This window comes from Bos indicus x Bos taurus, chromosome 19, assembly GCF_003369695.1.
Source record: "Bos indicus x Bos taurus breed Angus x Brahman F1 hybrid chromosome 19, Bos_hybrid_MaternalHap_v2.0, whole genome shotgun sequence".
In the NCBI taxonomy this organism is placed as follows: Eukaryota; Metazoa; Chordata; class Mammalia; order Artiodactyla; family Bovidae; genus Bos; species Bos indicus x Bos taurus.
This window is the reverse complement of record NC_040094.1, coordinates 10,168,622-10,181,374: the sequence shown is the minus strand read 5'-3', so window position 1 is coordinate 10,181,374 and position 12,753 is coordinate 10,168,622. Positions and strand designations below refer to the sequence as shown.

The window sequence follows — 12,753 nt, the reverse complement described above, 5'->3', positions numbered from 1 at the left end:
CTTATGTGCAGATTGTAATACCAGGTGCTGATTAAATGGCCTTGTCTCTGGAGAGTTCACTAGTTGGTGCTGGAATATACATTCTTGAGATATCTTAGAGCCATCCAGTGGCACATGTCATTTGCTTTTCAAAGATTCAGTGTAATATGCGGGTGGGAAGACACTTGGAGTGCAAAAGACCTGCAGTCAAATTTCACAGCCTCTATTTCCTTGAGATTTGGCCTTGAGCTTGTTGCTTGATCTCTCTGAATCTCAGTTTCCACTTCTATAGGAAAAACGTTTTCTTAGTAGAAATAGTCTAGGGCAGGGGTCCCCAACCTCCAGGCTATGGATCGGTTCCTCCTGTCAGATCAGCAGCAGCATCCAATTAGAAATAGAGAGTACCATGGATGTGATGTGCCTGAGTCATCCAGAAACCATCTCCCTCTTCCCGGTCCGGGGAATTATTGTCTTCCACAATACAGGTCCCTGATGCCAAAGAGATTGGGGACTGCTGGTCTAGGAGATTAAGGAAAGTAACACATGAGGTTCCTAGAACAGTGTCTGGAATATTAAGTGGTAATCACTCTCCTCTGTGTATTCTCCTACTCTAAAGATCTTCCCTTCTTCCAGCCTCTATTTGATTTTTATACCAATCATTTTTCATGCAATAGTTAACACATCATAATGTTAGTGAAGTTCTCATGTGTCCCCCTTTTCCTCTCCAATTCATAATGTGCTACAGACATAGGTCTTGGGTCACAATTTATTTGTGTCCTTCTGTGCCCCTCCTTGGGGCTCGCTCATAGTTGCTGCTGCTGCTGCTAAGTCACTTCAGTCGTGTCCTACTCTGTGCGACCACATAGAGGGCAGCCCACCAGGCTCTCCCGTCCCTGGGATTCTCCAGGCAAGAACACTGGAGTGGGTTGCCATTTCCTTCCCCAATGCATGAAAGTGAAAAGAGAAATTGAAGTCGCTCAGTCGTGTCAGACTCTTAGCGACCCCATGGACTGCAGCCTTCCAGGCTCCTCTGTCCATGGATTTTCCAGGCAAGAGTACTGGGGTGGGGTGCCATTGCCTTCTCTGTTGCTCATAGTTAGTACTTGATAAATACCTAATGTTAACTGCTGAGTGGGTGAAAAGCTACTGTGTGTGCAGATCCATTCAGAATAGCCTCTGGTCACAGCTGGACACCTGGGACATTCCATTTCTTTCCATCCTCCACAGTAAGTGGCCCCTTACTTGGTGAAACTCCCCAGGTCATAGATGGAGACAAAGAGGCACAGGGGTAACAACATTAGTGAAGAAATAGATGAATATATTAGACTTAGAGTTCTTCTGAAAGAACAGCAGTTTTAGAAGATAATATTGAATTCAAGGGTACAAGAGGAAGAGAATGTTGGGGAGAAATGAAAATACATAAAGAATTAAAGGGAGGAAGGAAATTACAAGAAGGGAAAATGGAGCACTAGAAGAGGAATGGAGAGGTGATGTGGCGGGGTGTGAATGGGACTTAAGATGAAAAAGGACTCAGGGTTAGAGACAGAGGTGACAGGTGAGGATAAGCGCCCTCCCCACCCCCTGCTTCCACTTAGCTCCCACCCTGACCTCCCCCATTCCATTATCCATTAGAGATCACTGCCTTCTTACTTTTCACTTTCATCTTCTTTCACTCCAGTCCAGCTTCTACATAGCTGTCCATGAGACCTTTCTAAACACTGATCTGGTCACTTTCCCCTCTCATATCTATTCTTGTAGTGATTCCACCAGAGCCTTTTAGGCTTTGTGGATCCAATACTTTGTGGATCAAATCAGGGTAGAAACAAATACACACGTGCATGCAACTTAGCATGTCATACATGGCTGTAAAACGTAACCTCCTTCTGTGTTTCAAGTCAGTATCTGTGTCTCTGCTGAGCCACTAGTTCTTTAATGGATTATAGTCTCAAACATGCCACATATTTTTTATTTCCAGGTTTATTTCCTGGAATTCTGTTCATACCTTTGAAACCTTGGAAAAGCCCCACTTAAACATCACCCTCTCTGTCTCTGCTTTCACCATTTCTCCCATGCAGAACAAATTCCCATTTCTCAGGGTTTTTATAATATTTTGAATTTACCTCTGTTATTCAGATCTTATAATAAATCTTATAATATTATATTTTGAATTTACCCCTGTTACCTCCTCTCTGGGAGTTGGTGATGGACAGGGAAGCCTGGTGTGCTGCAGTCCATGGGGTCGCAAAGAGTCAGAGACGACTGAGCGACTGAACTGAACTGAACTGACCGCTGTTATAGGTTTATCATCATTTGTTTTTTGTTTTTTTTTTCAGCTTCCCTCCTCTATTCCCTACATTGTAATTTGGAACAGCAACTCTGACACAGCACATGCTCTTTAAATATTGTCAAGTTAATGTAGTAAGTGGGCAACTGACTCTGCGGAGATTTTTAAACTGAATTTCCTTATCTTCTGTTTCCTGTCTCACAAGGTCAGATCTATATGCGCTTGTTAAACTTAATGGGTTTTACATGCAAACAGAAGCAATTATTTGGAAAGCATATTCACCCCAGCTACCTCCCAAGGCTCTCCTCCACCTTGAAACTTGGTACCATCAAGTCTATCACTTGTTTTTTCTCTCCAGCCTCTCAGATCAGATCAGTCGCTCAGTCGTGTCCGACTCTTTGCAACCCCATGAATCGCAGCACGCCAGGCCTCCCTGTCCATCACCAACTCCCGGAGTTCACGCAGACTCACGTCCATCGAGTCGGTGATGCCATCCAGCCATCTCATCCTCTGTTGTCCCCTTCTCCTCCTGCCCCCAATCCCTCCCAGCATCAGAGTCTTTAGCAGGTGTTTAAAGAACCAGATGTGGAAACCTTCAGGCTCTCACCTTCCTACAGCCCAAATGCAAAAGAGACTTGAGGTCTTACATCTTTCTGGAAGGTCCTCTCTATGCAGCTTCACAGCTTCCTGATCTCTGCCCATCCCTCACACACACGACTCATGGGCATGACCCTGGGGAAGAGTGTGCATCCTCAGGGAGAAATTGTTGGACTGGGCACAGGAAGCAGAGATGGAATGAGTCCTGCTGGGGATGAGGGAACAATGGGAGTTGTTAAAAATTTTCTAAGTCTTTGAGAATTACTATTTGACCATACCCCCCAAGGCGACCTAGATTCAGTGCAATCCCTATCAAAATGCCATTGGTATTTTTCACAGACCTAGAACAAATAAAAAATTTGTAGGGAGTGAAAAAGACCACTGATAGCCAATACAATCTTGAGAATGAGAATTATGCATCCTGACTTCAGAATATACTACAAAAATATAGAAATGGTAACGGGACAAAAACAGACACATAGATCAATGGAATAGCATGGATACCCAGAAACAAACCAACGCATTTAAGGTCAATTAATTTCCAATAAAGGAGGCAAGTATACACAATGGAGAAGGACAGACTCTTCAATCATTGGTGCTGTGAAAACTGAACAGCTACATGGAAAAGAATGAAATTAGAATATTCTGTTACACAATACACAAAAATAAACTCAAAATGGATTAAAGACCTAAATGTAAACCATACACTATAACATAGGCAGATACTCTTTCACATAAATGCCACAATATTTTTTTGAATGCGTCTCCTAAAATAAAGGAAATAAAAGCACAAATAAACAAATAGAACCTAAAATGTTGGCTTAAAACTCAACATTCAGAAAACTAAGGTCATGGCATCCAGTCCCACCACTTCATGGCAAACAGATGGGGAAACAATGGAAAAAGTGACAGACTTTATTTTCTTGGGCTCCAAAATCACTGCAGATGGTACTGGAGCCATTAAATTAAAAGACGCTTGCTCCATGGCAGCAAAGCTATGATCAACCTAGACAGCAACCCGTGGCAGATTCATGTTGATGTATAGCAAAACCAATACAATATTGTAAAGTAATTAGCCTAAATTAAAATAAATAAATTTAAATTAAAAAAAATAAAAATAAAAAGCAGAGATATTACTTTTCCAGCAAAGGTCTATCTAGTCAAAGCTGTGGTTTTTCCAGTAGTCATGTATAGACGTGAGAGTTGGACTATAAAGAAAGCTGAGCACCGAAGAATTGATGCTTTTGAACTGTGGTGTTGGAGAAGACTCTTGAGAGTCCCTTGGACTGCAAGGAGATCAAACCAGTCCATCATAAAGGAAATAAGTCCTGAATATTCATTGGAAGGACTGATGCTAAAGCTGAAACTCCAATACTTTGGCCATCTGATGAGAGGAACTGACTCCTTGGAAAAGACCCGCTGGGAAAGATTGAAGTGGGGAATAGAAGGGGATGACGGGTGATGAGATGGTTGTATGGCATCACCGACTCAACGGACCTGAGTTTGAATAAGCTCCAGGAGTTGGTTATGGACAGAGAAGTCTGGTTTGCTGCAGTCTGTGGGTCACAGAGTTGGACATGACTGAGCAACTGAACTGAACTGAACTGACTGAATTAAACTTAACAGCTTTGTGCACAGCAAAGAAAATCATTGATAAAATGAAAAGACAACCTACAGAACAGGAGAAAATATTTGGAAATAATAGGACTGATAATGGGTTAATATCAAACGTATGTAAACAGCTCATGCAACTCAATCTCAATAAAACAAACAACCCAATGAAAAAATTTGCAAAACTTAATAGACGTTTTCCCGAAGAGGAAATGTAGATGTCTAATGAGCACGTGAAAAGATGCTCAATGTTGTTAATTTTGATTCCAGTTTGTGCTTCATCCAGCCCAGCATTTTCATGATGTACTCTGCATATAAATTAAATCAGCAGGATGACAATATACAGCTTTGACATAATCCTTTCCCAATTTGGAACCAGTCTGTTGTTTCATGCCCAGTCCTAACTGTTGCTTCTTGACATGCATACAGGTTTCCCAGGAGGACAGTAAGGTGGTCTTGTATTCCCATCTCTCGAAAAATTTTCCACACTTTGTTGTGACCTACACAAAGTTTTTGGCATAATCAATAAAGCAGAAGTAGATGTTTTTCTGGTATTCTCTTGCTTTTTTGATGATCCAATGGATGTTGGCAATTTGATCTCTGGTTCCTCTGATTTAGAAAAATCCAGCTTGAACATCTGGAAGTTCATGGTTTATTTTGAGCATTACTTTGCTAGCTTGTGAGATGAATGCAATTGTGTGGTAGTTTGGACATTCTTTGGCATTACCTTTCTTTGGGATTGGAATGAAAATGGACCTTTTCCAGTCCTGTGGCCACTGCTGAGCTTTCCAAATTTGCTGGCATATTGAGTGCAGCACTTTAACAGCATCATCTTTTAGGATTTGAAATAGCTCAACTGGAATTCTATTACCTCCACTAGCTTTGTCTATAGAGATGCTTGCTAAGGCCCACAGGACTTTGCATTCCAGGATGTCTGACTCTGGGTGAGAGATCACACCAACATGCTTATCTGGGTGGTGAAGATCTTTTTTTGTACAGTTCTTCTGTGTATTCTTGCCACCTCTCCTTAATATCTTCTGCTTCTGTTAGGTCCATATCATTTCTATCCTTTATTGTGCCCATCTTTGCATGAAATGTTCCCTTGGGATCTCTAATTTTCTTAAAGAGATCTCTAGTTCTTCCCATTCTATTGTTTTCCTCTATTTCTTTGCAGTGATCACCAAGGAAGGCTTTCTTATCTCTCTTTGCTCTTCTTTAGAATTCTGCATTCAAATGGGTATATCTTTCTTTTCTCCTTTGCCTTTAGTGTCTCTTCTTTTCATGGCTATTTGTAAGGCCTCCTCAGACAACCATTTTGCCTTTTTGCATTTCTTTTTCTTGGAGATGGTCTTGATCACTGCCTCCTGTACAATACCACAAACCTCTGTCCTTAGTTCTTCAGGCAGTCTGTCTATCAGATCTAATCCTTTGAATCTATTTGTTACTTTCACTGTGTAATCATAAGGGATTTGATTTAGGTCAAACCTGAATGGTCTAGTGATTTCCCCCACTTTCTTCCATTTAAATCTGAATTTGGCAATAAGGATTTATGATCTGAGCCACAGTCAGTTTCTGGTCTTCTTTTTGCTGACTGTATAGAGCTTCTCGATCTTTGGCTTTAAAGAATATAATCAATCTGATTTCAGTATTGACCATCTGGTGATGTCCAACACACATTCTTGTGTTGTTGGAAGAGGGTGTTTGCTATGACCAGTATGTTCTCTTGGGAAAACTCTGTTAGGCTTTGCCCTGCTTCATTCTGTACTCCAAGGCCAAACTTGCCTGTTACTCCTGGTATTTCTTGACTTCCTACTTTTGTATTCCGGTCCCCTATGATGAAAAGGAAGTCTTTTCTGGGTGTTAGTTCTAGAAGGTCTTGTAGGTCTTCATAGAACTGTTCAACTTCAGCTTCTTCAGCATTACTGGTTGGGGCATAGCTTAGATTACTGTGATATTGAATGGTTTGCCTTGGAAACAAACAGAAATCATTCAGTCATTTTTGAGATTGCACCCACTTTGGACTCTTTTGTTGACTATGAGGCTATTCCATTTCTTCTAAGGGATTCTTTTCCACAATAGTAGATATAATGGTCATCTGAATTAAATTCATCCATTCCAGTCCTTTTTAGTTCACTGATTCCTAAAACGTCGATGTTCACTCTTGTCATTTCCTGTTTGACCACTTTTAATTTATCTTGAATGGCTGTGTGGGGCTGGAGTGACTGTGGGGAGATACCCCTCTTCCAAGAGCAGAAAAGCCCCAGCAAGATGGTAGGCTCTGGAGCAAAGGAGTAGGGCAAAGAAGAAGCCTCACAAGATGGTAGGAGGGACGAAATCATGTTTAGAATCAAACTGCATGCTTGCCAGAGACGTTCAGAGGGCTCAAATATACCTTGTGTGCACCAGGACCCAGAGACCCCACAGAGACTGAGACAGAACTGTGTTTGAGTGTCTCCTGTGGAGGTCTGGTTTAGCAGTGGCCTGCTGCAGGGGCAGCAGCTCTGGGTGCAGTAGACCTGGGTATGGCATAAGCCCTCTTGGAGGAGGTCTCCATTAACCCCATCATAGAGCTGCCAGAACTTACACAGAGTCTGGGGAAACAGACTCTTGGAGGGTGAAAACAGAACCTTGCGTGCATCAGGATCCAGAAGAAAGGAGCAATGGCCCCACAAGAGACTGACCCAGACTTTCCCATGACTGTCCAGGAATCTCCAGTGGAGGTGTGGGTTGGCAGTGGCCTACTGAAGGGTTGGGGGCCCTGACTATAGTAGTGTGTGCATGGGATCTTTTGAAGGAGGTCACCATTATCTTCATTACCTCCACCATAGTTTGGCCTCATGTCCAATAACAGGGAGGGAACATAGCCTCACCCATCAACAGAAAACTGGATTAAAGATTTACTGAGCATGGCCTCACCCATCAGAGTAAGACCCATCTTCCCCCTCAGTCAGTCTCTCCCATCAAGAAGCTTCCATGAGCCTCTTATCCTTCTCCATCAGAAGGCAGACAGACTGAAAACCACAATCACAGAAAACTAACCAATCTGATCAAATGGACCATAGCCTTGTCTAACTCAATGAAGCTATAAGCCATGCTGTGTAGGGCCACCCAAGACAGACGGGTCATGGTGGAGAATTCTGACAAAACATGGTCCACTGGAGAAGGGAATGGCAAACCACTTCAGTATTCTTGCCTTGAGAACCCATGAACAATATGAAAAGGCAAAAGGATAGGACACTGAAAGATGAACCTACCCAGGTTGGTAGGTATCCAATATGCTACTGGAGATCAGTGGAGAAATAACTCCAGAAAGAATGAAGAGACAGAGCCAAAGTAAAACAACACCGAGTTGTGGATGTGACTGGTGGAAGTAAAGTCCAACGCTGTAAAGAACAGTATTGCATAGGAATCAGAAATCTTAATTCCATGAATCAAGGCAAATTATAAGTGGTCAAACAGATGGCAAGAGTGAACATTGACATTTTAGGAATCGGCAAACTAAAATGGACTGGAATGGGTGAATTAAATCAGATGACCATCATATCTACTACTGTGGGAAAGAATCGCTTAGGAGAAATGGAGTAGCCATCATAGTCAACAAAATAGTCCAAAGTGCAATCTCAAAACAACAGAATGATTTCTGTTCATTTCCAAGGCAAACCATTCAATATCACAGTAATCCAAGCCTATGTCCCAACCAGTAATGCTGAAGAAGCTGAAGCTGAACAGTTCTATGAAGACCTACAAGACCTTCTAGAACTAACACCCAGAAAAGACTTCCTTTTCATCATAGGGGACTGGAATGCAAAAGTAGGAAGTCAAGAGATACCTGGAATAACAGGCAAATTTGGCCGTGGAGTACAGAACGAAGCAGAGCAAAGCCTAACAGAATTTTATGAAGAGAACACACTGGTCATAGCAAACACCCTCTTCCAACAACACAAGAGAATGTGTGTTGGACATCACTAGATGGTCAATACTGAAATCAGATTGATTATATTCTTTGCAGCCAAAGATGGAGACGTTCTATACAGTCAACAAAAAGAAGACCGGGAGCTGACTGTGGCTCAGATCATGAACTCCTTATTGCTAAATTCAGACTTAAGTTGAAGAAAGTAGGGAAAACCACTAGACCATTCAGGTTTTACCTAAATCAAATCCCTTATGATTACACAGTGAAAGTGACAAATAGATTCAAGGGATTAGATCTGATAGACAGAGTGCCTGAAGAACTACGAATGGAGGTTTGTGACATTGTACAGGAGGCAATGATCAAGACTATTCCCAAGAAAATGAAAGGCAAAATGGTTGTCTGAGGAGGCCTTAAAAATAGCCGTGAAAAGAAGAGACAATAAAGGAAAAAGAGAAACATATACCCATCTGAATGCAGAGTTCCAAAGAATAGCAAGGAGAGATAAAAAAGCCTTCCTCAGTGATCAATAAAAAGAAATAGAGGAAGACAATAGAATGGGAAAGACTAGAGATATCTTCAAGGAAATTAGAGATCCCAAGGGAACATTTCATGCAAAGATGGGCACAATAAAGGATAGAAATGGTATGGACCTAACAGAAGAAGAAGATGTTAAGAAGAGGTGGCAAGAATACACAGAAGAACTGTACAAAAAAGATCTTCATGACCCAGATAATCATGATGTTGTGATCACTCACCTAGAGCCAGACATTCTGGAATGTGAAGTCAAGTGGGCCTTAGGAAGCATCACTATGGACATAGCTAGTGGAGGTGATGGAATTCCAGCTGAGCTATTTCAAATACTAAAAGATGATAACTGTGAAAGTGCTGCACTCAATATGCCAGCAAATTTGGAAAACTCAGCAGTGGCCACAGGACTGGAAAAAGTCAGTTGTCTTTCCAATCCCAAAGAAAGGCAATGCCAAAGAATGCTCAAACTACTGCACAATTGCCCTCATTTCACACACTAGCAAAGCAGTGCTCAAAATTCTTGAAGTCAAGCTTCAACAGTACATGAACTTTGAACTTCCAGATGTTCAGGCTGGTTTTAGAAAAAGGCAGAAGAACCAGAGATCAAATTGCCAACATCTGTTAGATCATCCAAAAAGCAAGAGAGTTCAGAATAACATCTATTTCTGCTCTGTTGACCACACTAAAGCCTTTGACTTTAGCGTGTGGAAAACTCTTCAAGAGATGGTACTACCAGACCACTTGACCTGCCTCCTGAGAAATCTGTATGCAGGTCAAGAAGCAACAGTTAAACCAGACATGGAACACAAGACTGGTTCCAAATCAGGAAAGGAGTATGTTAAGGCTGTATATTGTCACCCTGCTTATTTAACTTATATGCAGAGTACATCATGAGAAATGCTGGACTGGTTAAGCACAAGCTGGAATCAAGATTGCCAGGAGAAATATCAGTAACCTCAGATATGCAGATGAAACCCCACTTATGGCAGAAAGTAAAGAAGGACTAAAGAGCCTCTTCATGAAAGTGAAAGAGGAGAGTGAAAAAATTGATTTAAAACTCAACATTTGGAAAACTAAGATCATGACATCCAATCCCCTCACTTCATGGCAAATAGATGGGGAAACAGTGGAAACAGTGGCAGACTTTATTTTGGGGGGGCCCTCCAAAATAACTGCAGATGGTGACTGCAGCCACGTAATTAAAAGACACTTACTCCCTGGAAGAAAAGTTATGACCAACCTAGACTGAAGTGACTTAGCATGCGTGCACGCTTTGGAGAAGGAAATGGCAACCCATTCCAGTATTCTTGCCTGGAGAATCCCAGGATTGGAGGCGCCTTGTGGGCTGCTGTCTATGGGGATGCACAGAGTCAGACACAACTGAAGAAACTTAGCAGCAGCAGCAGACAGCATATTAAAAAGCAGAGACATTATGTTGCCAACAAAGGTCCATCTAGTCAAAGCTATGGTTTTTCCAGTAGTCACATATGGATGTGAGAGTTGGACTATAAAGAAAGCTGAGGACCGAAGAATTGATGCTTTTGAACTGTTGTGTTGGAGAAGACTCTTGAGAGTTCCTTGAACTCAAGGAGATCCAACCAGTCAGTCCTAAAGGAAATTCGTCCTGAATATTCGTTGGAAGGATGGATGTTGAGGCTGAAACTCCAATACTTTGGCCACCTGATGAGAAGAACTGACTCCTTGGAAAAGATCCTAATGCTGGGAAAGACTGAAGGGAGGAGGAGAAGGGGAAGACAGAGGATGAGAGGGTTGGATGGCATCACCAACTCAATGGACATGAGTTTAAGTAATCTCTGGGAGTTGGTGATGGAACATTCAAAAGAGTGTGGTTCCAAGAGTAAAAACTGGAAACAATCCAAATAAACTTATTCCTACAATGGACTATTACACAGCAGTGCATATGAATGAAATATAGCCAAACAAAGCAATGTAGACATTTAGAAAGAATGTTGAGTGAAAAAAGCAAATTCTAGAATATTCTGTGCAATCTTTCATTTGTATAAATCTCAAAAAAGCAAAACAAAGCAATATACTGAATATGTTAATATGTGATAAAATTGTTTTTATAAGCAATGGAATGATAAACACTAAATTCAAGAATGTGGTTTCATCTCCGAAGAAGTGATGGGATGGAAAGCACCTATAGCCAGGTATAAGTTATTAGTACAGGCTGGTTCTTGAACTGTAGCATATTCATGAGTGTTCATATAATATAATACAGTGTTTTATACCTTAGAAGCATTTTATACATAATCTTTCACTTGTTATAATTACTTATACTGTATTAAAATATAGAGAAAACATTTATATAATTTAAAGTTTTCAAATTAAATAAAATATATGGTACAATGTTTTCTCACAGTAGTTTGGGTCAGATATTAATTCTAGCAAGTGTGTTGAGGAAAATGTTACGAGGCTAAGAGACCTCAGGTATCTCATTCAAGGTCATCCTTTGGTAAGTGATGGGTTAGGGTCTTCGATTGAAGGCTTAAGACTCAGGGTGCTGGGCAGTTTCCAACAACCCAGACTCATGCTTAAATGGGGTACTAGGTAAAGGGGTCAAAATACAAAAAACAGAACTGCTCTTCTGGGGAAATTCTGTCATCCTAAGAAGAAACAGTCCACCAAGAAGGCAGAAAGGAGGGTGGGGCTTTCCAGAATGTTTCTGTGACAACACATTCTCTCATTATAGGAGTGTTCAAACAACCATCAGAAACAAAAATAAAGATACTATCCATTTTCCTAAAAATCTGAATATGTTGCTTATGTTCACTGTGCATTTACTTCTATGAGGACCATCACAACACATCCAGGAGATATGAAGAGGGCAGACACAGCAGCTCTGTCTCCACTTTAAAAGTGGAAGACAAGGCCAAAGTGATCTACCCACTGTCATTCCCTTGTACAATCCAACTGATGTGAGTGCAATCTCTTCAGTGCTGCCTGCATCTCCTGGTCCATCAGGGTGCAGATCATGGGCAAGCTTGGGGTTCTTGACCATGTGGCTGCTGGATACAGACTGGACCATGGAAAAGGAAGAGAAGGGCCTGGAATAGAGGTAGATGCTTGGAATGAAGACCACAGACACCAGGAGAACAGGGGTGGTACAGGTGGAAGCTGCCTTCCTCCTTGCCTGCCCTGAGTGGGACCTCAGCATCACCAGGATGACTGAGTAGGAGACCAGGAGGAGGAGGAAACAGATGACATCAGCATCCCACTGTTGCAGATCATGAGGAACTCCAAGACAGAAGTGTCAGTGCAGGCGAGTCTCTGTACCTGTGGAACATCACAGTAGAAGTTATCTAGGACATTGGGGCCACAAAAAGGCAGGGGGAGCATCAGGACCAGTTGGGAGATGGAATGAACAAAACCTACCATCCAGGCTGTCGCCACCAACCCCACACACAGAGCTGAATGCTCATGATGGTGACATAGTAGAGAGGCCGGGAGATGGCTAGGTAATGGTCATAGACCTTCATAGAGAAGAAGGTCATGATACCTCCCAGAAAGTGGAGAAAAAGACCTGAGCCTCGTAGCCCTAATAGGAGATGGTCTTCTTCTCAGCGAGGAAGTCCACCAGCATCTTTGGGGCAGGGACTGAGGAGAAACAGACATCTATGACTGCCCAGTTTCACAGCAGAAAATACATGGGTGTGTGGAGCCTGGAATCAGAGGTCACTGTGAACATGGTGAGGTGGTTTCCCATGACAGTGGTGGTGCAGACCAACAGGAACACCAGAAACAGGAAGAGCTGGAGCTCCTGAGTCTGGGAGAGCTCCAGGATAAATTCTGATTTACATGAGAGATTCCCTGATTCCAT

General features: G+C 42.0%; 1 pseudogene; it reads right to left on the bottom strand.

Annotated features, from left to right (window-relative positions):
- Positions 1-11,825: 11,825 nt before the first annotated feature.
- On the bottom strand, positions 11,826-12,753 carry LOC113878535 (annotated as a pseudogene).